The sequence below is a fragment of the Manduca sexta genome, chromosome 13, assembly GCF_014839805.1.
Source record: "Manduca sexta isolate Smith_Timp_Sample1 chromosome 13, JHU_Msex_v1.0, whole genome shotgun sequence".
Taxonomy (NCBI): Eukaryota; Metazoa; Arthropoda; class Insecta; order Lepidoptera; family Sphingidae; genus Manduca; species Manduca sexta.
In genome coordinates this window covers 5,762,537-5,770,410 of record NC_051127.1, presented here as the reverse complement: position 1 = coordinate 5,770,410, position 7,874 = coordinate 5,762,537, and the positions used below count along the sequence as shown (strand labels likewise).

Below are 7,874 nucleotides of genomic sequence, written 5' to 3'. Positions count from 1 at the left end.
GCCGCGCACCAAAGAAACAACACAAAGAGTTGCCATGACGCACCTTCCCTAATGCAAAACTAACTTATAATAAGTTCCGCGTAGCTACGCACGAAGCTAATAACCTTTTTTCCTAACACTTTGGCAAGTTTACGGGCCGCAACGGCAATAAAACTCCATCAGTCGACGGGTACGTGCGTCGGTCTTAACTCCAACAGCCTCCGCGGAAAGCAGGAGCGGGGCGGAGGACGGGCCGGGGCGTCGCGGCGTTCAGTCGGGCGCCGGCCTCGTGCAGCGCCGGTTGCCGCACATGGCCCGCGCCAGGTAACGCGGCATGCGGCCCGCGCTCGCGCTTCGCGGCGTTGGCGGTGGGGCGCGCGCTGGACCCCGCCCGCGCCACCCCCTCCCGAGCAACACCACCCCGCACCACGTGCTACAATGCTCCGAAGGCCTCGTGCTCCCCGTCTGGCTTCCGCTCGAGGATGTCCCAACCCTCGACATCGCGCTCCGCGGCCTGGTCTACTTCCTCGCGCTCATGTATCTCTTCATCGGCGTGTCGATTGTCTCCGACAGGTTCATGGCCGCCATCGAAGTCATCACGTCCAGGGAGAAGGAGGTGCGTGTGCGACGGAACGGTAGCGAACAAATCGTCGTGGTTCGAGTTTGGAACGAAACTGTGGCCAACTTGACACTGATGGCCCTTGGGTCTAGTGCCCCTGAAATCCTCCCTGTCAGTCATCGAGATAGCCGGCAAGAACTTCGAAGTTGGTGGATTTGGGCCCCGGCACTATCGTCGGATCAGCCGCTTACAACTTGTTCGTGATCATCGCCATCTGTGTCGTGGTCATTCCTGACGGAGAGGTGCGGAAGATAAAGCATCTTCGAGTTTTTCTAGTCACAGCCACTTGGTCAGTTTTCGCGTACGTGTGGCTCTTACCCTCATTCTAGCAGTGATTTCACCAAGCGAGGTTGAAGTGTGGGAAGGCGCTGTCACTTTCTTGTTCTTCCCTGCAACAGTTTTGACGGCGTATATCGCCGACCGACGCCTTCTAGCATACAAATATTTGAAGACAGGATATAGAGTTAATGAAAGAGGAGTCATTGTGGAAGCCGAAGGCGACGGCTCAGTTGAGATGGCATTAAAACCAGGTGGAGACGATTTCATGTCCGACGATGAAGAAGGCCGTGAAATAGAGAAGTCAAGAAAAGAATATGTATCAGTTCTCCGTGAGTTAAGAAGACAACATCCTGAAGAAGACTTAGACACAGTAGAGCGAATGGCACTCGAAACATTAATGGCTCGTGGACCGAAATCAAGAGCATTCTACCGCGTTGCTGCAACCCGGAAGATGACAGGCGGAGGTGACTTTTCAAGGAAGATATCAGAACGCGCGCAAAGCGATCTCAGTGAGGTGAAAGCCGAGTTACAAAGAAGAGATTCAGGTACGCCGTCAATCGAGCCTCGCGGACCGAATGTCCGCTTCGACCCAGATCATTACACAGTCATGGAAAACTGCGGATCCTTCGAAGTAAGAGTTGTTAGAGCTGGCGATCTTAATGGCGACATCACAGTCCAGTACACTACAGAAGATGGGACCGCTGAGGCTGGGTCGGATTACGTTGCTGCCCAAGGCTCTCTTCACTTCAAGCAAGGGGAAACTGAGAAGACCTTCAGTGTGCAAGTAATCGATGACGACGTTTTCGAAGAAGACGAGCATTTCTACGTGCGCCTGACGTCTCCAAGAGGAGTTTCTTTAGCGTCACCGTCTACGGCAACAGTTGTTATACTGGATGACGACCATTCTGGTGTATTCTCGTTCCCGCAGCGAGATTTTGAGCTGACGGAGTCGGTTGGGACGTATGATTTGAAGGTGGTGCGGACTGCAGGCGCCCGGGGTAAGGTCAGGATACCCTACTGGACCGAAGACGGGACAGCGAAGGGCGGCACGCAGTACGAGCCTGCGCAGGGACACATCATGTTCGAGAACAACGAAACCGAGTAAGTATTATATTTAGTTATGAGAATTTTGCTTTTTCAAATGACCTTACATTAAAATATGTTTCAACAAATAATTTTATGTTTTAAAAGGTATTAAGAATGAGTGTTTTGACTTTATTCTCCAATTTTTTGACTACAAGAAAGCTATTCAATTATAATTATTTACTACCGAATAACATATTTTAGTTAGGGGAATTGTTTCTATTTATTTTAGGACGCATCACGTTTGAATTATCTTCAAAGTTATAAAGAAGAGGGTAGTTAAGATTTTCACTGTTCAAATTTTCGTCATATTCAAATATAGTTATAGCTAAGAATTTTATAAAAATGATATAACCGTTCTACTATTCCCTTATTTTCCCACCCCGTCGGGTTTGAGTTAGGCGTCCGCATTGAAAGCAGTATGATTGATGCATTTATTTTCAAAATATTTACCGTGTTTTAGCAGTTAATACCAGATCATAAATCAAGTTCCAGAACATAATGACATGTTTCCTTTTTATTAAAAAGCAATCTCATTCGGCACGAATATTTTTGGATAATAATTGGACGCGAAACTTTCTTATTAGTTCTATACATATTTTTACTAGACCTTGAGGCTAAATTACTTTTTGTGTATTCAAATTTGTTTTATTAAATTCATTAACTATAATCTATTAATTAAACGTTATAGGGTGAATACACAAAATTATTATTTTTTTCACAAAAAAATTTTGCAAAACTTATTTTTAGAATCAGATAGTTTTACTATTTGGAATAAGTTCAAACAAATCAATAAGGTTTTTAAAGACATACAATCAAAACAAAACATAGGTAATACAATGTATGGGTTGTTAGAAATCCATTTGTATGTCATTGCTGTAAGTAGACAGTAGACATCGCTTACGTGGCTTCGTTCTGCAATGCGTGTCATGATAGTTCACTGTTACTCAAGTTATATGTTTGTGAATATATTCCTTATCTTGGGACCCTAATTTAAGTGACTTAATATGTTTAATTTATGTAACTACATTCTCTAAATATAAGTACGTATATTTTGCATACCGTTAAAACGATGAAACGTTACACATGTAATATATTTAACATCATAATTTATACCATGTTTTATGCGAAATAAATTGATTTGATATAATTGCGGAAACTTGTGGAGATTTTACGAAGGTCAATTAGACCTTGACCTGACCCTGTACTATAGGCAGATGCATAATTTCTAGATTTAAACGTCGAAGTAATAGTCATATATTATATTAATAATTTTTACTATTGTGGCTACGACTACTAAGACTGGCCGGCATAATTGTGTCGACTGGCGAGGGGTAATCTTTCGTCAGTCGACATTCCATTGAACCCCATTTCACTTACATCAGGTGGGGTCACTTTGCCTTGAAATTAAAACAAAAATAATATAGGCATTATATTACATTAGTGAACCATTGCGTTTACGAATACTTAAGATAACATTCAAGTACTTGATTAAATAGAGAATCAATTGACATATTTTACAGACAATCTCTATATAAATTAAAAGCGTAAGTATAGAAATGGGGCATGACGCGTTACTTCAAAAATATGTATGGGAATTACATATCTAACTATAAGTGAATCGGAAGGTTATTTCATTCTTATACATAACGTTAGCGTTAGCGATTGTAAAAGATAGCTACGGTTTCCGTTGTATCATGTAAGTGAGCGCCTTATCGATTTTTTTATTATGAAATAAATAACTATTGCCAGTTATTGTATGTATATTTTCTGAGACTACCAAGAGTTCAATCTTTTCGACAGTAATATGAAGGTAGTCGCAATGGCTGTTACTAGTTGTTTCGATGTGTAGGGAATTTGGTAATTTCTGGATATAAAGGGATTTAGCATCTAGTGTCTTTAGGTTGTCTTTATCTGTCCAAGTAATTCGCAATATTACATAAATATTGTTATAATAATACTATTTGTGTATAAAAATATGGTGTGGGAGTGGCTCTGTGAATCAAAGTTCTGGGTTGTAAGATAGGTAGCTGTTTATAGGTAGTTGCCACGCTTGCCCAGGAATTATGGTATATTTTATCTCCATGCGCGTCCTATTAGACAGTTTGCACATTCCGTTACATATTATATAAAAATCAATGTATGTTTGTCCTCTCTGTGTAGCGAAACTATCGATGAGATTGTGGAACTTTGATAATGTGCCCTGGGATCCGCGAGGGCCGAAAAAATTATATATTGTAAATGTTTTTTTGGAATTAGACTTTTTGTTTTTTTTTTTTAGTTTGATTTACTCCTTAAGGAGAAGGCAAAGGCTCTCAACCATACAGCCTATAGACTTTATGCTTTATTGAAGATTTTTTTTCTTTAATGAAACTGTTCGCAGTATGCTTTGAAATTATTAAATTCTATTTCATTTATCATACTGTACATTTTTAACTCTTTATTTATTTATACTTTACGTGGCATTGCAACTCATATTGGTAACAACTAGCACTACCTACCATAAAAAATATTTTTCTTGAAGAAATCTTACAAACCGAAGTGCTCCGGGAATCGAATCCCGCTACCACTGTCACAAGACCATAAAACATTGCGGAGTGGCAATCAGTATCGTTAGTAACATCGATTCGCGGAAGTCACGTAAGCAAATGTATTTTTAGCCGCACTCATACCGAAAAGACAGTCACTCGTACGGCTTCTTTGGAAGCCTTAAAACTCCAATGAGGTAGATTGGCGTCAGCTGTAAGTGGTGGGCGGTGGTGACCTCACCACCGTCCTCGGCCCATAATCGCCTTTGGATTATCCCGGATATCGCCGACTTTCAATATTTCATTATGAGTATGGATTTCGGGTAATCTCTGACGCGTTTGGTTTTATTTTTTGGTTCTTATGCAGACAGGTTAAGAGCTTTAGTGGTTGAGAAGTAAGGAAGAAAGACAGTTCTAGATTAAATTCCCAGGCTGGGTTACCAAAGTAAATCCGTTTTAGCCCAATTTCGGCCATGGCCAGTCTCAACGGAGACCAGCCGTATGCAAGAGAAATGTGCACAAGGATGGGCAATATGCAGGTGCACTCTTTGTTCCTTCACTTTAGTAGTCCGGCGAGACGGCAATCAAACATGACCGGAGCGAGATCAGGCGCAGGATTAACGGCTATACGTGCTTAGAAAGAGCGTAATAGTTTATGTTTACGCTAATGTTAGGTATGGAAATAAAACTATTATAAAGTTTTATCGCGGTTTTTATATTAAAATTTTCTCTCTACAATTCGAAGACTACTGCTTTCAATGCCACGGGGCGGGTTGTGGGTGTTGGTCATCCGAAAAGTCAATGTTACAATATCTATATTAATTACGCACCAGGGCACCCACTTTTCACCAAGTGTGATCCGTCCCATGATGTAATAGGGTCGCTCCCCTATCGGCTTGCGCCTATCGCCATATCAGACACAAATTCCAGACTCCAGGCTGATACTGAAAAAACCCAAATATCACTTTGTCTAACCCAGGATTGGAACCCAGGTCTTCAGAGCGTTGCCGTACCGCGCATGCAGTACAACTACGCCACTGAGTCAGTCAACTTCAAGATTCTTTATATCAGTCTTAAACTCCACAAACGGACGCAGTGGGATGTAAATAAGAGAACCTTGGACTGAGATAACGACCCACGCTCTGTAACCCGCGTGCGCTGTGCTTATCACAATTACTATCGTTATGTGGAACTCTAAAGGGACTTACATTAATGGTCTCTTTAGAGCGGGATATTAGAAACAATTTTAGTTTACTTGTTTTAAACTATTTGTTAATGTTTTGGAATATCTGTTCATGATAGAAAGAATTTGCTTCTGACAAAATAAATTAACTCATAGATTTTTTTGGAATAGTATATAACTAATTTTAATACAAAGTAATTCAAAAGCCGCCAGAGAAATGTAAAACAATTATATATAATCAATTGCTTACAAAACAAGTTGGCAACCTTGTTTTTTTACGAAAAAAAAACTGCGCTATCTTTAGCACAGGGGTGAGTGGAATGGTAATAGTCAAAACCCTGCTGATTGACCCAAAAAACTTGCCGAATCACGACCCTACTAGGCCAAAAAGATTTTTGTTATCGGACAATCGCCATTAAAACTTTTTGTTTCATCTGATTCCGGTTGAATTCATTCGGAACTTGTTAGTTTTTGTACGAAAGGCGCTCGACTTCTAAAATTGAAGTCGAGTCGACAGTTACTGCGCATTTGAGTTTATCGAAGTTTGCGACGTTCCTGGTTTTTGGAAGTATGCTCTTCAAGGGACAAGAATAGCTAAGAAAGTTTTAAGTTGTCTTTACGGGCGATTTTAATAAATGATCTTGGTTTTAAGTATTGATTCGATCCTGAAAATAAACTAATCATTGATTGGTCCATTTTGCCATCGACTTCCCGCCAGTGTCAATAAACGATCCTAATCTTATATTTCGATCTATCTCAAAAATGGACCAATCAGAACAAAGTATTTTTTGAGAAGCTTACAAATGACTTATTTTAATTGGTTCATTCTCGGAATCGGATTGAAGATTGAGATTGGGATCAATTATTAAAAATGGCTGTAAGTTATTGATATCGTTTATTGAAGTCGACGGTAAGAAGGCAACTTACATTAGCCCTGAGTAAAACCATACAAAAATACTTGTAGTATATTTGCCATAATAATATAATAATATCAGCCCTGTATTATATACTTGCCCACTGCTGAGCATGGGCCTCCTCTACTACTGAGAGGGATTAGGCCTTTGCTTAGGGATTTGCCATAGCTGTACCATTAATGCCATTTCGCACATAATTTATACTAATACATAAAGTTGAAGATTATGTTTGCTTTTTGAAGGCGCTAATCACAGGAACTACTGGTTCGAATTGAAAAATTATTATAGAGTAGGATAGCCCATTTATCAAGGAAGGCTTTAGACTATATGACAATAATAAAAAAAAAGTATTTCTCGTAGATCATCGAAACGTCTATTAAAAGGACTCGAATTATAATCCTAAAGAATACCAAAATTTGAACAACACGAATTACTCGTAAAGTTATCTGAGTTATGTATAAAAACTTGTAAACTTCTAAACAGCTTTTACATTATGGTTTTCGGCACCGCATGCCACGCACTGCGGCTAACTACTGTTGACCAAACTTATATTTAACTTGATCGACGCGGCTGCGACTGCCTAATATAGATAAAGTATCTTGCTACGTTGGTATTAAGATCTTTATTGCGTTGAATTTTTATCCCGGCATTGTAGTGTAGTTATATGTGTATTCTTTGTGTATTATCGCTTGTTTTAATAAAGGAAAACATCGTGAAGAAACCTGCATACCTGAGTAGTTCTCTTTAAGAATTTTGAGGGTATGTGAAGTCTGCCAATCCGTACTAGGTCAGTGTGGTGACTAAGGCCTAATCACCCTCAGTAGTAGAGGCCCGTGCCCAGCAGTGGACAGTGTATAATAAAGTCACCCACTGCAGCTGATGGTAAGCAGATGGTATCCAGATAGAATAACGACTGACACGAGACGATTATCCCTCGCCAGTTTACCGCACCGGATATACACAGGCTGATCCTGAACGCGACACACTTACGTAGACGGCTATGTGCGCCATTTGGCAATTATAGAATATGTCCTACTAGCATTATATGTATTTAGTTCAATAATTAATAAACATTTTTGGGATTTAAAATAGCATGTAAATTCTTTTGAGCTTGCAATCTGAACGTGGTAGGCTACCATTAATTACATTTTAAGGCGACATTTTTCTTCTTTAGCAAGTCGTGCCCATGTCTCAATGGATATTAATCAATAATACGATAGAATCTTCGTATATTTTCGTAACAATCAAGCACTAGACCGATTTTGATGAAATTCAGTAGAGAGTTTACG

The 7,874-nt window shown here is 40.1% G+C and overlaps 1 pseudogene; it reads left to right on the top strand.

Moving 5' to 3' along the window:
• The first annotated feature begins 313 nt into the window (after window positions 1-313).
• Window positions 314-2,016, top strand: LOC119189194 (annotated as a pseudogene).
• The last annotated feature ends 5,858 nt before the right edge of the window (window positions 2,017-7,874 follow it).